The sequence below is a fragment of the Macrobrachium rosenbergii genome, chromosome 9, assembly GCF_040412425.1.
Source record: "Macrobrachium rosenbergii isolate ZJJX-2024 chromosome 9, ASM4041242v1, whole genome shotgun sequence".
In the NCBI taxonomy this organism is placed as follows: domain Eukaryota; kingdom Metazoa; phylum Arthropoda; class Malacostraca; order Decapoda; family Palaemonidae; genus Macrobrachium; species Macrobrachium rosenbergii.
The window spans coordinates 56,450,188-56,468,929 of record NC_089749.1 but is presented as its reverse complement, the minus strand read 5'-3'; the positions used below and the strand labels follow the sequence as shown (position 1 = coordinate 56,468,929).

Genomic DNA, 18,742 nt, shown 5'->3' with positions numbered 1-18,742 from the left:
GGGGTATTGCAGTGCTGGGTCAGGGAAAAAAAATTGCATATTTTCTTTAACAAGAAATAACACTACAATATGTAACTATTGCTCTGGATTTAAATAAAAGACTGTACAGTTATTTTAGTTTTTATTTCCTAATTTTATTGTACAATGAAGTTTGGGTACTTAGCCCATAACCGGGATTTCTGTGACATTTCATAAGCAAGCTTTATTAACACTACAATCTTTGATTACAGCAACGACTTTTTACGCCCGTGTCATAACCTTATATAACAGCAAGAATACCTTAACTTGATATTTTTCATTGTGATACTTGTACTTAGCTCGTTGAAACATCACAACTTATACATTTTAATGGGTAACTTAGAAAATGCTTTTTAGACAAGTAAATTTTTGGTCAGCATAAGGCTTCACATGCCATACTCTTCAGTTATGACTCAAAATCTGGGTGTCATATTGGGGTAATGCACCTAGCAGGAACTGCGGGCAATAAAGATTCTTTGCAGCACCTACCTGCAATCGTTCGCATTCCTTTAACTGTAACTCCTTTCATATTCTTTCTTCCACCCTCTGGTAACATCAGATTCACTGTGAAGCTGTGGGGGTTTCCCCTTCAAAAATTTTTCTTGTCAATCTACCAAACAGCACTGAATGCCCTGGTAGGTCAGAGTGCTTGGTCTAAATTCTAGATAGATTCCAATCAAACACAGTAGCTCTTACATTATAGCAGACATCTTAATATCAAAGTAATTTCCCCATGATTTTAAATTTCATGTTGGGTATTAATAACGGTTCCTCATACTAGTTCACCCTAAATTTTCTTTCGCCTTTTTTTTTTTTTTTTAAAACATCTGTACCCCTCGCATATTAGCATGTCATGTACGACTTCAGAACGGCTGTCTGTCTTTGAACTTGAGACATTAGCCTCGATTACTTTTTCTTTTCTAACTTTTTAGCTACTTGATATCTCAATTCTAACTACTTGCTTAAACATACACACACTGTCCATAACTTAAACCTTGAGGAGAGTCAGGTTACCAAGAAACAACTGATATCTCGATCAATTTTTGAATCAAAATACGAAATGATAACTAGACAGCACATGACTTCAGACTGCTAACTGACAAGTAGAACAAAGTCTTTCTGTTTAACAGAGGTCTCTATCGACAAACTCTGTCGAAGGCCAACATCTATTAAGGAGAAGAGTCATATACAACATCTATTAAGGAGAAGAGTCATATATACAAGGGCACCTTTCCTACAGTGCATGTACAGGCAGTTTTTAAAATTCAGACGTTTTTGCCAGATTTATTTACCCCAGATGACTCGTTCTAAAATAGATATCCACTGACATATAAGCTGCCTTCTGAGCTACAAACAGGGAGAACTAAGCATGGTTACCGCATGTCTCGAATATGGTTATGGTAGTCGTGGTTATCTGAAGAAAAGTGTTTCTGCAATGGTCAGTCTATGACAGGAGTAAAAATTGAGAATTTAGTGATGAGGAAACACGAAAATCAGAAACGATTATTTGATATGAAGACATCAAATAACTTATTAATTCAAGGAACAACAACAATCATTTACAGAGGACATGGATTTTGTGATGGCAAACACTTTAGCCCAGGCAGAAACCTAGATGAAAGTGCCAGGGTGTGCAGCTTTGCAGACTATACAAGAGGCAGGAAAACTGACGAAGAACCCAAATATGGTGTTTGGTTTTGGGGGAACAAGGTTAGAGCTCTGGATCACAATACTATCAAATCCTGGTAATACCATTCAGCTACATGAATTCATGTTAACACAACTCGATTTGAAAAGATAAAAAATTGCAAATTTCATCAAGCCAAAGGAAAACATTAACGTGAAAACCAGACTAAAATCTGAAGGGAATAAGGTTCAGTACTATGAGGAAGCTACGTACGTAAAACAAAATCAAATACCTGTTCCAATACATATTCATAGAAGACAGACTGGGTCAAGGTAGCTTATACAGCAGAAGGCACAACGAGCAGGGTGAGAAAGGAATAAAGGAATACATTACACATTGCAAAAACTTCAGTGGTGGACAGAACCAATAGAGGTGTTCAAGCAGGTGAGGGGTATAGTTAGGTAATTAAACTGACATATCAAAAAAAAAGAACTGAGCAAAGTCATAAGTAATGATAAAACCATATGGCAGTCTGGATAACAAGGGGGACCAACAAAAGGCATAAACATAACAAATCCAATGACAAGATTGGAAAAAGTGTGCAAGGTGTAATATCTAGTTGGTTTTAATGCTCTGCATGGTACACAAGCCAAAAATAGAAGACCAGACACTGGGGGCACAGACGAACAGAGTTATTTCTGAGAGGACATGAAGTAGGCTGTGGCAAATATACAGAACTTACATTCAACTTCCAACTGGAAACGAATGACAGTCACTGCACATCACAAGTGAAAGAGGACATGGTGATGGAACCGCTTTACAATAATCGTTACAATGAAGTGTCCATAGATTGGTGAAAAGTCAAGGTGCAACGTAAGAGGCGAGGTGATTTAGATGGCACAACTTGCAAGCGCACCATGAGAATTTGCTTGCACGGGAACCATTTAGTAAATTTATGCATGACATAAAAAAACCTATGAAATTAAAAAACTTGGACAAAACAACTGCCTGGATTACAAGTACTGTATATTACAGTAACAGGTATACATTAAGGATTAAGGGAAGTCCATAATAAATGAGAAAAAGAAGAAACTAGGGGAGAATCACTTGAGGAAAGGAAATATTCCCTGCTCTGATTTAATGTTAGTGACAACTGAAGTAAACAGCAGTGGTCAATAAGAAATAATGAATGGATATGTGGAACACAGTTTGACAAAAGATTTCACAGTAGGGGATACAGGAATGTATGTCATTTTCACACTGAGGGACATCTCCAGCAACCCTACAAGACTTAGAGTATATAAATAACACAGCTGTCAGTGGTTTCAACTTATACAAAAAGATCCCCAAAAAGCTGGACATTCAAAAACTCGACCAAATGAAATGTGGGACTCCAAAAAGGACAAGGTTGATCTGTCTTCTATTTACCAGTTGGATTCTGAATTTGGGTCTCCGTCTAAATTAACAATAAAAGCCTTCACGAAATAAAAGGTTTTGGTTCTGCATGAACACCCTAGAGAAATTGACTAAATATTGGTTAACAAAACACAAAAGACATTTATTTATATAAAAAAATTGAAATTCCTGAAAATGTACAACAAACAAAACACTCGTAATACCTTCTTAACATGCTCTGAAAACAATTAAATGAGAAAATCTATACATCTTTGTATTTCCATGTCTCAAAAATGGGAAAAACAGTATTCACTATGGATACAGTAAATAATTACATAAATGTACACACCTTACACTTGTACTCTGTACAGTATTTTGATCATCAATGCCCTTGACCTTATGCCAATAAAACAACCACAGTGTCTTTTATATATCTGATTAAAACAAAACGAAGACAAAATTTCTCGAGGTATTAGTCATGATGTTCCAGCAAGGTTCCATTCTTATCTCTGTCCCATGTTTGCTTGTAGGAGACCTCAACTTTTTCCTTTGCACTGAAGTTGAATGAATTTACTTCATTTTAAACATTATTCAATCCTCCAACAAAGTTGCCCCTAAGGCTGAAGGGAGTTTAGAACTACAACTGTCTGTTCAGTTCCATCACAGATAAATCAACAATCGTTACAGAGGCACCCACATGAAAGCACCATGCAAAAAAGTGGAAAATTTCTGAGTCTTCAAAGGGAATTTTACAGAGGATCAAGAAAAGCAGAGGCTACCAGAAGGACTCAGGTACAAGTGATTTAAAAGACAAAAACAAGTACAGTATACCAGATGAATTTCAGATATATGTTGCAATCCATCAGGGTCCAGTGCTGTCTTTTATTCATAATCGTAGTTATGGCTGATGCTTCAAAGGAATACAAGAAAGGAGGCATCTGGGAACTGCTATATGAGCATGATCTGGTGTCTAGAGTACAGACAAGGAGGAAAATCGATAATCAGCAAAACCATGCTTACGGAGAAGAAGAAGAAGAAGAAGAAGAAGAAGAAGAAAAAAAAAAAAACATCTAGTAGGGAAATTGACTGTGTAGGTACCATGGCAGATATACCATGAACTGAATCTAACTGAAGATTTTATAGGTGATGCTTTGGACAGGGGCATTTCAAAAATTGATGAGATAACAAAGACTGATTTGGAAAGGAGGGAGTGGAGCATTTAGTGCAAAAATGAGTAGACATGGAAATGGTAGGAAGAACGGCAGCCAATACCAAGAGCCAGAACAAAGGAAATTCAAGTGAAAAAATTTCACGTCAAGCTTGGAAAGAAGTTATTAGTGTGTGTCGTACACCCATACTGTAGCAACCAAGCATAAAAACTATAATGATGACTACAAAGAGACAAGAAGTTCATAATTAAGATGAAATGCAGGTTCAGTGGAAGCTCCACCTAAGCAACACAGACCAACTACTGTACAAGGAAAAGCAGGAAACCTGATCAAGGTCCTAAGCAAAACATAGTTAATTAGAGAGAGAGAGATGAACAAACAAGGTTAATGGCAGAGGAAAAGGTCAAGAAAAATAAGTAATAGAACCCGGAGTTACTCTATATTAAATAAAACTACAACATAACACTTCACTTGGAACGAAAGCGTTGCAAAAAATGGGAAAATTACACTGCAAACACAAAGAAAATATTTTTAAAGAGGAAAAGTTAACATCAAATAACCTGTGTCTCACATAAAACCAAAATTGAACTGGGATTAGAAGGCTGAATGCTTGCAGAAACACTATGCATTTAGTGAGCAAAAGAGAAAAGGTGAAGCCAGGTCTAGAGGGTAAAACCCACCAGCCACAGGGAGCCTTTGTCTTCTGGAAAAACTGTGTACCTTCCTCTGCAAGTTTTGGGTAATTACAAAACTTTATCTCCATGAAAAACGAACAGCAGCAGCTTGACCTAACCTAACACTTTCTTTGTTGGGGCTAATGTACCTTCAAAAAGTGGCAAAGAATAGGCAGGAAAGATTATAAGAGGCCTGTAGGGGAAAGGTAAGGAGGTTAAGGCAAAGATGGTGATGATGAGGTAACACTGGAACAAAGAATATGTCTGTAGCAGAAAACTGGTTCAGAAAAGACAAATTCAGAAGATACATAATGCAAAAGAATTAATGAATATTTTGAGATTCATCTAAATGAAGAGAATGAACACAAACTGGAGGACACTGACATGACAAAAGGGACCAACATTGAATGTGGCACCTGAATATGTAACATCTTTAGCATCCAACTTGTTAAAAGAAAGTATTGAAGGGCTGACATGGAACTACCTGCCCTATGGTTGTTGTTAGCCAAAATGAGAAAATATTCTTTTAAAAAACCTTAAATACCAATACCTTATAAGGTAGCTTTCACAGAACAGGATACCCAAATGTGAAATACAATTAACACCAAACACAAAAATATACACATAAAACAAGTCACAAAAGCTTATGTAATGGTGTGTGGCATCTTGAAGTTGTATTCTTAGAGGAGACTGGGCCAGTGTGGAAAATATTTAGGATTAAGACTGCTATGGCATGGAATGGAAGTCTGAGGGTAAGGTAGTATGAAGGCTGAAAAAAACCAGAGGCCATTGGTGGGCTGTGTGCCAAGAAAATCAACCATAGGCTGTCTTTACAATGAACTAATTTAATGAACAGCACCATTCAAAATTAATAAGTTATATATCTGGAGATGGTGAAAATCCATTCATCAGCCTACGAAGACAATCTAGGAAGGGCAAGGCACTTGTGAAGACTCACTGAGCAATGATGGCATTATTGTGCTACAACATCTACAAAAAATATGGCCATACATACATCCAGAGAATTTCAGATAAACTATGTACGTAGAGGATCAGCACTGAACCCATTGCTTTACCTCATAGTAAAGACAAAGTTTCAAAGAAATAAAGGGAGGTTCCTAAGAGCCTCTAGAAACAGATGATCCAATGTTAACATTTGATTCAGGGGAGAGGGTCTTACAATAATGTTTGAAACATAGGAGACAGGAATAGAGAACAGAAATGAAAATCAAAGCAACCACAGTAAGTGATAAAAGAATGGAAGCAAAGGACAATGTAAAATTTGAAGTGTCTAAGTCAGATGTTGCCAAATTCTTCACTAAATTAACAGATGCTAACATGTGAGACATCTAAAATAAAGCTGAAATGACATAGGCAAGTTCTGACGCCCCATACACAAATAAGCTGACACTGAATACATCATGTGAGAAAGCAGGCTGACAGACTGCCGGTCCATTTGTTGTTTTGAAAGACTTCTACCAAAATTGTGACACTAATTTATATTAAAAAATTTTCAGTCATTATTTTGAAGCCCTATTTCATTCACAAGATAAAAAAAAAAAAAATGCTTCAAGAAACTGTACAAACAAAAACTATATATATCTTCTGAATCCAAGACTATTATTGTTTTTATTATTATTATTATTCAACAAATTCCCAACTCTCACAAGCTCATCCAAAGGTTTCATTTTCTCCTGCAAAAATTACTATTCAATCTGATGGGCAAATCAATGCTGAAGCAATCCTGCCCTACACCTCAGTGTTCTAAGGGGTTTCCTTCTTAAAAATGATGCTTTCTGCCATGAAATGTCTTTTTCCATGTCTAACACTTCCTTTAGCTTTAGAATACGTACCATCACTTACTTCAGTATAACACACAAACCTAAACTTAGCAAAATTACTTCTAACTTCTGCTCGAGTCACAGAATTATGTAACTAAATTACGTGACCAGAATGTTATTCACTTAGGCATGATCTATGAAGCCAAGAATGTAACATATAAAAGCTGTCAACATTATAATTAGATGTTATTGCATAAACAATTACAAACACTTTAGTACAAATAATAAAATATACAAAAAAATTGTTAGAACGTTTTAATAAAAATGCACTAAAACTAAAAAATAATTTTTTGAGACTGCAGTATTATCTTACAAAGAATCATATCTACAAAAATAAAAACGTGGGTGCCAAACGTGTAAGGAAATGCTACAATATATATTTTTTTATTTCTTTTAGCATTTCCTTCCATTGTAAGAAAATCCTGGTGTCTCAAAAAATTATTTTTTACTTTTTAGGGCATTTCAATAAAAGTGTGTTTTAGCATTTTTTAAATATTTCTATTTTATCCTTTTCATTTTTGACAGGAATTGTAACAGATTTATGATCATAGCTAAAGAAGGTTTAAAAAATCTTGATGGTAGATCAGGGAATGTTGACCGAAGACCTCGCTCCTGGCAAAAATGGCCACCTCTTTAATTCTATTCCAGATTCTTTCATGTGATGTGTGTCTGTCTGTCAAGACACTTTCAATGGGGTGAAGATGATGCCCATTTTTCTTTTCCTTAAATCTAGCTGAAAAGCAAAGAACATACTTTAGTATTCAATAAATGTCTGTTGTCTCATTGCTCTTTCAACATTAACTCTGGAAATATATTAATTTCTAGATGATGTTAAATTCCTGTCTATGAAGATGCCAGGAGATCAAATCTCCAAGTCCAGTGCTTCAGAGGAGAAAGAGATGAAGCTTAAGAGAGATAAATCTGCAGGAGCACGCAACGAAAGGTCTGAAAAGGTACAGGATAGAATAGAATAGAATATAGAATTTAGGCCAAAGGCCAAACGCTGGGACCTATGGAAAAGGTACGGAGGTGGCTGAGAATAAGTTTTTTTTAAACTGACAACTGACAGCTTAACACTGTGCCAGAGAAATCAACAACAAAGGCTGTCTCTGCTAAGATATCTTCAGGATTACTGTGTGTTTGAGATACTGAGAAAGATACCATGTTCCATGGGAAGGCCAAGGGTATCTTCAAAAAAGAATGGATGGATTCCTGGACCAGATGGGTTATCGAGCAGGAAGTGCTCTACAAGAGACTGGAGTGGATGATGATTAAAAAGATGAAGTTGTTGAACAGCAAAGAAGAAAGCAATCCTATGAAAGAGCAAAGAGCATCAGGCCTGAGGGTGCGGTGGCATTGTGAGGAACATCAACTTGGACCCATGAAACAAAAGAGAGAGAGAGAGAGAGAGAGAGAGAGAGAGAGAGAGAGAGAGAAGCTGGAGATGTTACTGGTAAATTGTTTAACCAAACTACAGTGCCGATAATCTTAAAGGTCTTGACAACTGGAGAAATTGACAATAACTCCAAAAATATACAGACTAAATTTCTTTAAGGTTTAGGACCAGTCTTAAGCTGGTGGTTACAGTCAGAGAATTCATAAAATAAAACCATCTTAAAATTTCAAACTGAACAAGTGGGAACTGATTCAAGGGGTACTTTTCCGATATGAAAATGGCTAAATCAAAGATATGAAGTGACTGTGTGAAAAATGAAATAAGCCACAATACTAAAGAGTGGGACTTAATCCCACATTTGTCATTTACTGCAAATAATGGGATTCAATGATACTAGAATCACATGCAGCAACAGCAACATTTGCTCTGATCATAACCAACTCAGCTTTGGAAGCCTTGTCAGCATCCTACTCCAACAACTTCGTATATTAATCTACAATTGAATCTTTCTCTTTATAATGGATAGAATAAATACAAGGCTACAGTATATTTAAAACATTTATAAAATCTGACAACACTGAACTATTTTCTATTCCTCTGAACTGTTAAGTTTTATGGCAGATTGACCATGAATAAGTTGAACTTCTCTTTTATGGGAATGGCCAGAAGGGGTCTTAAACGAGGTAAAAATTGAAATGGGAAAGAGTGAAAGAAGCTGACAGCCATGTTGGTAGAGAGGTAAGGTAACAGATGGAAAATGAACAATGGTAACAAGCAGTGACTAAGAATAATAATCCTCTACACTTAGTGATGTATACCCGGCCACATTTCAACCATACTACAGAACAATGAAAGGTATGACATACAATGACCTCTGATAGTACATAGTACAGTACTGTATACAGAAACTGAAAAAAAATATTGAAAAGTATATGAAAATTGGACATAACTAAAATTCAATTTAGTGGATATCACCAGTGTGACTTATAGATACAAATGTCTGATACTTGCACTAAAAATAAGTAGGTGAGGTCAAATGACAGAAATCAGATAATGTTCTAATTTTAACCATCTTGATAAAAATTAATTATATTCTGACAGCTACTTTTATGTACTACACCTTACCTAAGTCCTGGTACGTTTGTTATGAAGCCTTAAACAAACTGGATATTCTGGTCCTAATTACTCCTTACTTCATTGCAGCAACCCTCCCCTCTCTCTCTCTCTCTCATGAGCAATGAGCAAGACTTGCAGGAGTCACTTCTCTTTAAATGGTAACTCTTGAGCACAAACCTAAGCATCCTCATTTCTGCGGAGGAGTGTTACAATAAATCACAAAAGCTAAATAAAACCACAAACAGTAACAAAGCTCCTATTGTGTTAAAAGGCAAACATTTTCTACCACAGGGCAGAACAAATACCAGCCCTATCTTAATAAAGCCAAGGCAAGACACTTAATTCTGATTCAATAATGTAAATTACATTTATACATACAACTAATAAAAGAGGCGGAAAATGAAAAATAATTCTGTACAATCAAAATGATCAACCAGAGGGTTGGTTGAATGAATCCTGTTGCATTTAAAAATACCTTTGACAATAAAGGGGGTGAAAATGAGACTGACAGAAGGGGGTAAACATTTGCAAGTTGTAGTGTCCTTCACTATATGTGAAAACAGCACTGACAGAAAACCTCACTTCCTTGACCTGCCCAATTTGATGATTAACACTCACTTGGAAATGGAAGTGTACATGCAGGGAAACTTGGGCCTCTGCCTTACAGGACAGAGTGCCCTGAAAGATACAGGTGGTGTCATCACAAGATTTTTCATGGCACTCCAAGCGTTAGGAAATTGACTGCGATGCCTAGGATTTGATTACCTTACCCTGTTCCATGACGAAAACAAAAATATTGTCAAAGAATGGTACTATATCACCCCTAATACCAACAGGTTATGTATCAAACTGAGAGAGCGAGAGTGCTCTGCATATTGGAAAGATGAATCTGCCTTACACGAAATTATCATTGGACACTTCAAACCATCTAACTGTGATACAAGGGTGGCAGTACGGTACGGTACGGAAAAAATATTGTAATTCTGATAGCTTAAAAATATCGTACCGTAATTTCGTACCATACCTAAAGAACCGTACCGTAGTGGTATGATAAAAGAAAATTTTGTACCTCTGCTAGTACATTTCTTTGAAAATTAATCAATAATATCATCTTTGCAAACAATTCCTCCTCCAGAGATTTTTACTTATCATGTTTTTTTTTTTTTTAACTTTGTACTGTTAGTAGGTTTGTTTTATTACATTCTGGCACTTTCCAGAGCCAGAGATGAAGGCTGCAAAACTTTATTAGGCATACAAAATGAGAATGGAAGGCGGGTCAACTAGAATTGCAATTATTTTTGCTCCTGTTAGCATGCACAGCCCTTTTGAACTTGCATGTACATATAATATAAACATTTGCATTTTTATCATAGAATTATAATTAATCAAATCAATTAACCTATAATAGGCTACAGTAATACTAGAGCTGTCAACACTGGCCTCGTACTTTATGAATGGACTTTAACTTCCACAGATATATAAACAAAAACTTCATTATCATTATTCACCGATTTTTTAAAATGAACATTAATTCACAATAATAAACTTAAGTCTTTTGATAATATTTTTGGGTGTAGAGATATCATTAAAAAAAAAAATTTATCTTCCACATACAGATGAACAAAAAGATTCATTTTCACTCATTGTTCTTTTAAGTAAAAATTGAATCTCACATCCATAAACTGGTCCTTTGATTATTTATTAGGTGTTGCAATGCAGGAACATAACAGATTCAACTATATCCTCTTTGAGCCCTAGCCGAAGTCCATCGAGGATATACCGTAAACCTGAAAAAGCACGCTCTACACTAGCCTGAGTGACAGGAAGAGCCGCTGCCACCTCGACCAGTTTCTTCAAGTCTTGATGTGGATGACATTGCTCCCATTTGAAAATGTCTACATTCCTATCTGCTTGCTTACAGCTGCCAAAGTTCTGTACCGCTTGCCTAATGTCATGCATGCCAGTGCTTGCTCGCTCACAGGCTTCATTGTTTTGGTCACTTGCATTCAAAAGCTGATCAATCACATCTATGTTTTCACCTGTCCTATCCTCGACATGCAGACAGTGTTCTTTGTTGTTAGAAAGTATTGCATCATGCATTATTGCCTTGTTTACCTCTTTTTCTATTTCCACTTTTGACATCCTTCTCCACAATTTGCATAGATGCTTTTGAGCTATTATCTTCCGTGGCTGCTTAAGGAGACACTGAAACCTGGGATCTAAGTATACAGCAGAAAGCAATGTAGGCACGTTTCTCATTATTCTCTTTCAGACTCAGTATAGAGTATTTAATCTTTTTAGCTATATTAAATATGATCTTTCCCAATAATCAAATTTGAATGCCAATCTCCTTAAAATCTGTCAAGTTCCTTTGAATTTCCTTAAAATTTGAATTTCCTGGAAAGATAAGGTTGCATCTTAAAACATTCGTCAGGGAAAAAATTAGGTTACCCTATCATCAAAAAGTCAAAATTTGTCATCTGGTTTATCTGGGATGTGGGCAGTCACATCAAAATAAATAAGTACAGAAAAGATATGGAAAAAATAATGTAATTTCGTACCATACCATACTTAAAAAGTAATATAGTACCATAATTTCATACCGTTCTTGCAGGTGGAAAAATACCATACCATAACGTACAGTAATTCTGTACCATACCATACCGTACTGCCACCCTTGCTGTGATGATACTATAAAATTATCAGAAAAGTCTAACCTTCTGATAAACAACAACCCAGCACTTCCCATGCATTACATTCTTATAGTTGCACTGCCCTGTCCAAGGATGTCCCAGCACTTGTACTGTACTGGCATGACCTTGAAACATCTCTTGGGGAGGATTTTGTGCCATGTACAAGAAAGTGCTGTTTGAAGGAACTTTATGACGAGCAGCACAAACTTCAACTGATCTGTCAGGACTTGATATCTAAAAGTTATCAACATGGGACAGCTGCTGCCTCTGCATCCTAGCTGAGCTTCACATTTCAAAAGCAATGCCCTCTTTTGACGTTACACAGGAGACATTCTTTTAACCTGTGAATACCAGGAAACCCTCCGCAACAACCACCACACCTCACAGTAATGATACCATTGACCAAGAATGCACAGTGAGATGCCACAAAGAACTAGGCCTGCAGATTAGCTTACCCCAATCCAACCCTGTCAGAGTCGTCAAAATAACAGCAAAGGACTACTGAGGTGACAGCGGTGAAATACTTTACTTGATTATACTGCTCTCAGCAGCTACTGACACCGATTCATTCTAATGCAACAGTCTTATTCAGATACTCTCTGCACAGGAATATAAGTTGTCTGTTGTCCTCCTATCCAGATTTCATTTTCATCTTCCCTGGCTGGTATGAGCCCCAAATGATATGCCAAGAATCCTGTTCATATGAGTAACTCTTTGGAACCATTGCATGAGCAGATGAACAATGACCACATTAAAACAAATAATTAATGCTGATGCTCACTATTGTGAAATGTGCCAGTTTGACCATTTAACAAGCCCTTCGTTGGCTGAGTCGGTTGAGCTTCAGACTGTCACCCGATAGGCCGGAGTTCAATTCCCCCGACTGACTGATGAAGAGTTAGAGGAATTTATTTCTGGTGATAGAAATTCATTTCTCGCTATAATGTGGTTCGGATTCCACAATAAGCTGTAGGTCCCATTGCTAGGTAACCAATTGGTTCTTAGCCACGTAAAATGAATCTAATCCTTCGGGCCAGCCCTCTCTAGGAGAGCTGTTAATCAGCTCAGTGGTCTGGTAAAACTAAAATATACTTAACTTTGACCATTTAACAAGGGATGGGTCAGGTCTAACTATGATTTATGTTACATTTTCTTTGAAAGAGCATACATATAATGAAAGCTGCCCCTACTAAAAAGTACTGACAATATATGTAAACAACTGTAAACTTTCCCATCAAGATCTGCTAGAGTATAAAAACCTGCACACTTGGTTTCAAAATCAACCTTCATAACTTAATCTATTCCTCCTAATCTGATACAACAGATCCCATGCACTTCATTGACTATTGATAAAAATGATTAGTCAATGACTTGAGGTAATAACTAACTAAAGGACATCAACTGGCTCTTGACGTTGCCACAAAAACCAACCTGAGGGCAAAGTAAGAACTAACCTTCCTTTCCTTCCTACATCAGATGAGGCACAGCCGCGACAACCTTCGTATTTCATTATACTATAAACTTATTTTTACTACAATGAATCAAAACTATCTTTAAAATAGTTAACTTACAATAATTACAGTACCGTTTTGATTTGAGTCAATGAAAGCGGGAGAAAGCTAGCTTCTCATGATATGTTCAAACAGTGAGTCTCTTCCAACTCTAAGACCACTGTCACTATTCAGCAATTAATGTTCACTAAATGATACACACTAGTTATTTCATTGCAACGCAGCTGGTAGCCTACCCACATGGAAAGAATCTGTAACCCAACACTGTGACAAACAGGGTACATTCAAGAAACCCAGTTATCATAGTCTCCTCTGGTATTAGGCATCTAATTTATGGCACTACAGATGGCCCATTTGCCACAAAGTGCATAATAACTACGAACACCCCTACACTATCATTAACTTTAAAACAGTAAAATGCACTGAAGAGCTTTCTGTATAGTGCTTAATTAAGGCCACCAAAATTAGATCTCTCTTTTGGTGGTCTCGGGATAATGCTGTATGAGCCACAGCCCACGAAACTTTCAACCACGGCCTATTGGTGGCCTGTTTATAGCACTGCCAGATGCATGACCATGGCTAACTTTAACCTTATATAAAATAAAAACTAATGAGGCTAGAAGGCTGCAATTTGGCATGTTTGATGACTGGAGGGTTGACGATCAGCAAATCAATTTGCAGCCCTCTAGCCTCAGTAGTTTTCAAGATCTGAGGGCAAACAGAAAAAGTGTGAACAGACAGACAAAGCCCTCTCAGTAGCTTCATTTTACATAAAACTAAAAAGGCCATAATTTCATGATAATATTCACATGTGAATGAAAAATAACTGTTGAGGCCATTTCTAATCTCACAGACACCCAGGTTAAATGGCACATAACTTGTTTTTCTTTGCCATTTGGCCTGATTTGAGAATGTCTGTATTTTACAACTTGTAAAAAAAAATAAAAAAAAAAACTAAGTAAAAACACATGGATATTTCCATCACTGGAATACAGTTCTACTATGATATTACACCAATGATATGAAGTAGTTTTCATCATTAACTTTACCAGCCAGCTGTGCGCATTTGGGTCATTTCAGCCGTAAGCACGTTTATGTGCAAAATGGGCGCCGTGTTTAGTACCAGCCCCTTGGGGATGTACATAAACATGAAATAATAATGGTAAATACCATAAACATAACGTCTTACATTGTTTTGGATGTTATGGCCAAAGTGACTTGCGGCCGAAACGACCAGGACCGAGCTGCGCAGTTAGGATACAAGTGCCATACAAACTTAATGGCTATGCATTTAGACTTGTAAACAGCAAACAGTAGTATTCAACTCATGGATCTAATCTCCCAGCCAGAGGATGGTCAGAACACAAACAGCAAAATGTATTGTGAAATCCAAACTGGTTTGGAAAGTCCATTTAAGGGCTAAATAACTTTGGTAATTCTACAGAAAAGCTCTGCACAGATTTATATATCATTAATTCATGAAGTTTTTTTGACTGAACTATAAAGAAATGGTTGTATATAATGCAGTGCAGATGAGACATTTTGAGATATTTTCTGTCTTTTATTTTGTTTTTATGTTCATCCCTGAGGTTAGGGGCTGGTACTAAACACGGTGCCCCATGGACCTTTTCTGTAAAATTACAATATTTTTTTTAGTATCTGCTTACACAAGTTTACTGCATTATTATAAGAGCTTGGGCTTAATTGTACTTTAAAATTCTCAACACACTTGAAGGGGCTCTAAGCTACATATTTCCCCTATCCTATAACTTGTGGTGTTGTTGAAAGGCCCCTTCGCCTAACCTTCTTAGATCCTTCCTGTGGATTCTACAACACAGACCTATGAACTTAGATGAAAAATTTTTGAGGTAGAACTATATAGTAGGTCCGCGGCGGCGACTGCCTTCTAACTACTTTTTCTACAGTTTTTTGGTTTGCTGTTTATGAATTTAGCTTTAATTTTTGGCGCTTGAGTGTAATTAACCTGTAATTAACCCCTGAAGTCCATCCAAGAAGGGGTTTTCATACACGATCTTCACAAGACAGGGCACGGGTACGTCTGTTTCGAACAGTTCATACCCCGTCCGGCAAGTGGGTACTCTAGGGCCCCCCCCCCAACCCGCCAGTACTAAACACAACGAAGGGACATTCCATTTGGCCGACAACAAACAGATGCAACGCCAGTATCTGAACCCCTAAAAGTGTAGAAAAAAACAGTTGAAAAAGTACAAACAGGCGCGGGCCACGTAAGGTTTGAGAGGACAAACCTACTTAAGACTAATGGATACCTAGGCTAGGTAAGCATTTAAACGATCGCTTTCTGCTCAAAACAACATTCATCCATAGTCCTCGGTTTGTTTCCCAATTCTATGCAAAACAGAGACCGGGGGCACAGGCCGGCAGGGCTACTAGGCAGGTCCATGGTGCCACACAAATTAAGCTTGTCCTCATTCACTTTTCAAACACATTTGAGCTATTTTAACCACAGAAAATCCGTATTTAAGACTCACCTTCAATAAGGTTACGATAAAACTTCCATATTACAGGCAATCTTCGGTTATCGCGACTTTGTACACAAGAAAAAAACTAGAAAGTACAAAAGAACACCCGCTTCGCGAATCACGATGATGAAGAATGGCTGCCGAGTGTCGAGGGAGCTTCAAATCAGAGCCGCCAGCATGGAATTTTCATTATTTATTTCACTACGAAGTCGGCATCCCAGCGTACATTTGGGCATGCAGTGAATTAAATATACATCCAAGTTACATTTCACTTCATTTGTTTGTTCTTTCATTCATCAGTTTAAACATATACGAAGATTATAATGATTTATTTAATGACTACTGGCAACTCAAAGTATACATAGCCACAGTTCTGACGGCAAAGAATGTAACTGAAACTTTTTATCAGGAACTAAGACTGAAAGCGTAAACAGAAAGCGTAAACAAGTAAACAATTAAAATACCTCTTACTCGGTATATAGATTCTAACACGATGGAGAGATCAATATTGAATAGTAGTGATGGAAGATTTTGAAAGATATCACTGTAAACTCTACAGAAACTACAAAGTATAATGAAAGACTTCCAGATACAAACAAAGGCAACATGCATGGATTCAAATGCCTTGCACTATTTAAAAAGAGCAATTAAGGAGTAGGCTAATTAATTATGCCTTCAGGAAAGTTTACAGCTTATTTTACAAGAGCGTATATAATTTTAATTTAATGGCCCAAATAGAATTGTCACTAACAGTAGTAATTAAAAAAAGGAATTACTAAGGAATCTACTACTACAGTTGAAAGATCAGTATACATTGTAGTAGTATTGGAGAAGTTCTATGTAACAGCTCTCCTTGCTGAAGAAAGAGCCGTTATAGGGGAGGGCGCATTACAAAATCAATTACTAATGATTCTACTACTACAGTTGAAAGATCAGTATACATTGTAGTAGTAATAGAGGAAGTTCTATGTAACAGCTCCCCTTGCTAAAGAAAGAGCCGTTATAGGGAAGGGCGCATCAAGAAATCAATAACTAATGATTCTACTACTACAGTTGAAAGATCAGTATACATTGTAGTTGTAATGGAGGAAGGTCTATGTAACAGCCCTCCTTGTACACGGAGCCGTTATAAGGAAGGGCGCATTACGGAATCGATAACCACTACAGTTGAAGGATACGTGATTGTAGGCCAAAGAGCCAGCTTGACAGTTAAATACAAAATTTAGGCCACAGGCCGAGCGCTGGGACGTATGAGGTCATCCAGACTGAAAGGGAAATTGACAGTAAAAAGTTTTGAAAAGTGTAACTCAATAACATGGAGTGGGTGATCTCACTGCCGAGCGTGTGGCCTCGGGCGGCCATATTAAAGTTACACATACTTTATTGTTAAACTAGACCACTGAGCTGATGAACAGCTCTCCTAGGGCTGGCCTGAAGAATTAGATTTATTTTACGTGGCTAAGGTTACCTAGCCACAAATGAATTTCTATCGCCAGAAATGAATTGTTCTAATTCTTCACTGGCCTGTCTGAGAATCAAAGCAGGGCCAGGAGAGTGGTAGCTGAGAACAATACCCACCCTCAAATGAGGAACTAGGCCATATTGAAAGGTCTCGGTCCAGGACATAGTATGATGCTTTATTAATACTATTACTTGACCCAAATTTCACAAAAACAGGTTGGCTTAAGCACTCCAACCATTGTGGTCAAGGCCTAGGCTTCTGCTCTTGGATCAAAGTAATGTCTAGCACAAATGGTTCCTGTAAATTACAGGACTTTCTTTGCATACAGTCACTAACACTACCATAGAATCACCAAGCACTAACACTCCCACTCAGTAACACTAAACACTCACTGAATACTCAATACTCACTGTACAATAAACACCCGTAAAACACTAAATGCTCACTGTACCCTAGACACTCGGTAACCATTCACTTAATAATACTCACTCAATCCTAAAAATTCATTAAACACTAAATGCTCACTAAACTAAATCAAACCCCTAAACACCCTTAAACACTAAACAGTCGCAGAACATTCACTCATTAAACAGTCGCCAAACACTTAGCCTACACACTAAACATTCAATTCACTAAACCATAAACATTCACTGAATACTTACACAATAAACATTCACTAAACACCTATTCACTAAGCTCAATAAACATTCACTTGCATATTACAGTTCTTCATTGGAGGGGTGGGTAGAGCTTTCAGCTAGTACGCTGTTGGCCCAGTGTTCGACTCTCCGACCGGCCAGTGAAGAATTTGAGGAATTTATTTTGGTGATAGAAATTCATTTCTCATCATAATGTGGTTCGGATTCCACAATAAGCTGTAGGTCCCGTTGCTAGGTAACCAGTTGGTTCTTAGCCACGTAAAATAAATCTAACCCTTCAGGCCAGCCCTAGGAGAGCTATTAATCAGCTCAGTGGTCTGGTTGAACTAAGATATACTTTTTACTTGCATATTAATCATTCAGGATAAAAATATTCACAATTGCACTAGTCTCTCTTCAATTTGCATGGTTACCAGACCTTTGAAGATGGCCGCAAGGCTCTGCAGCACCACCCTGGTGGAAGACCACTGACTACATGGTCCTGATATATAGATAGCATCTCCAGATATATACCCTCTACGGTAACCAGAGGAAACCTCACAGTTGCACTATGAATCTAATGTTAGATGAGGGTGGAAGATAATACGAACAGAGTTATAGTACTGTAAAAGGAATGACAGGGGTTGCAGTTAGGGGCCGAAGGGCCACTGCACAGAACATAAGTGCGCAACATGAGATGC

The 18,742-nt window shown here is 37.3% G+C and overlaps 1 long non-coding RNA gene across 1 annotated transcript; it reads right to left on the bottom strand.

Moving 5' to 3' along the window:
* Positions 1–108: 108 nt before the first annotated feature.
* Positions 109–16,213, bottom strand: LOC136841847 (uncharacterized). Its single transcript, XR_010854107.1, has 3 exons — positions 15,951–16,213; positions 9,246–9,429; positions 109–7,457 (listed from the first exon to the last, which is right to left on the bottom strand). It is a non-coding gene; the product is annotated as an uncharacterized lncRNA (long non-coding RNA).
* Positions 16,214–18,742: the final 2,529 nt, after the last annotated feature.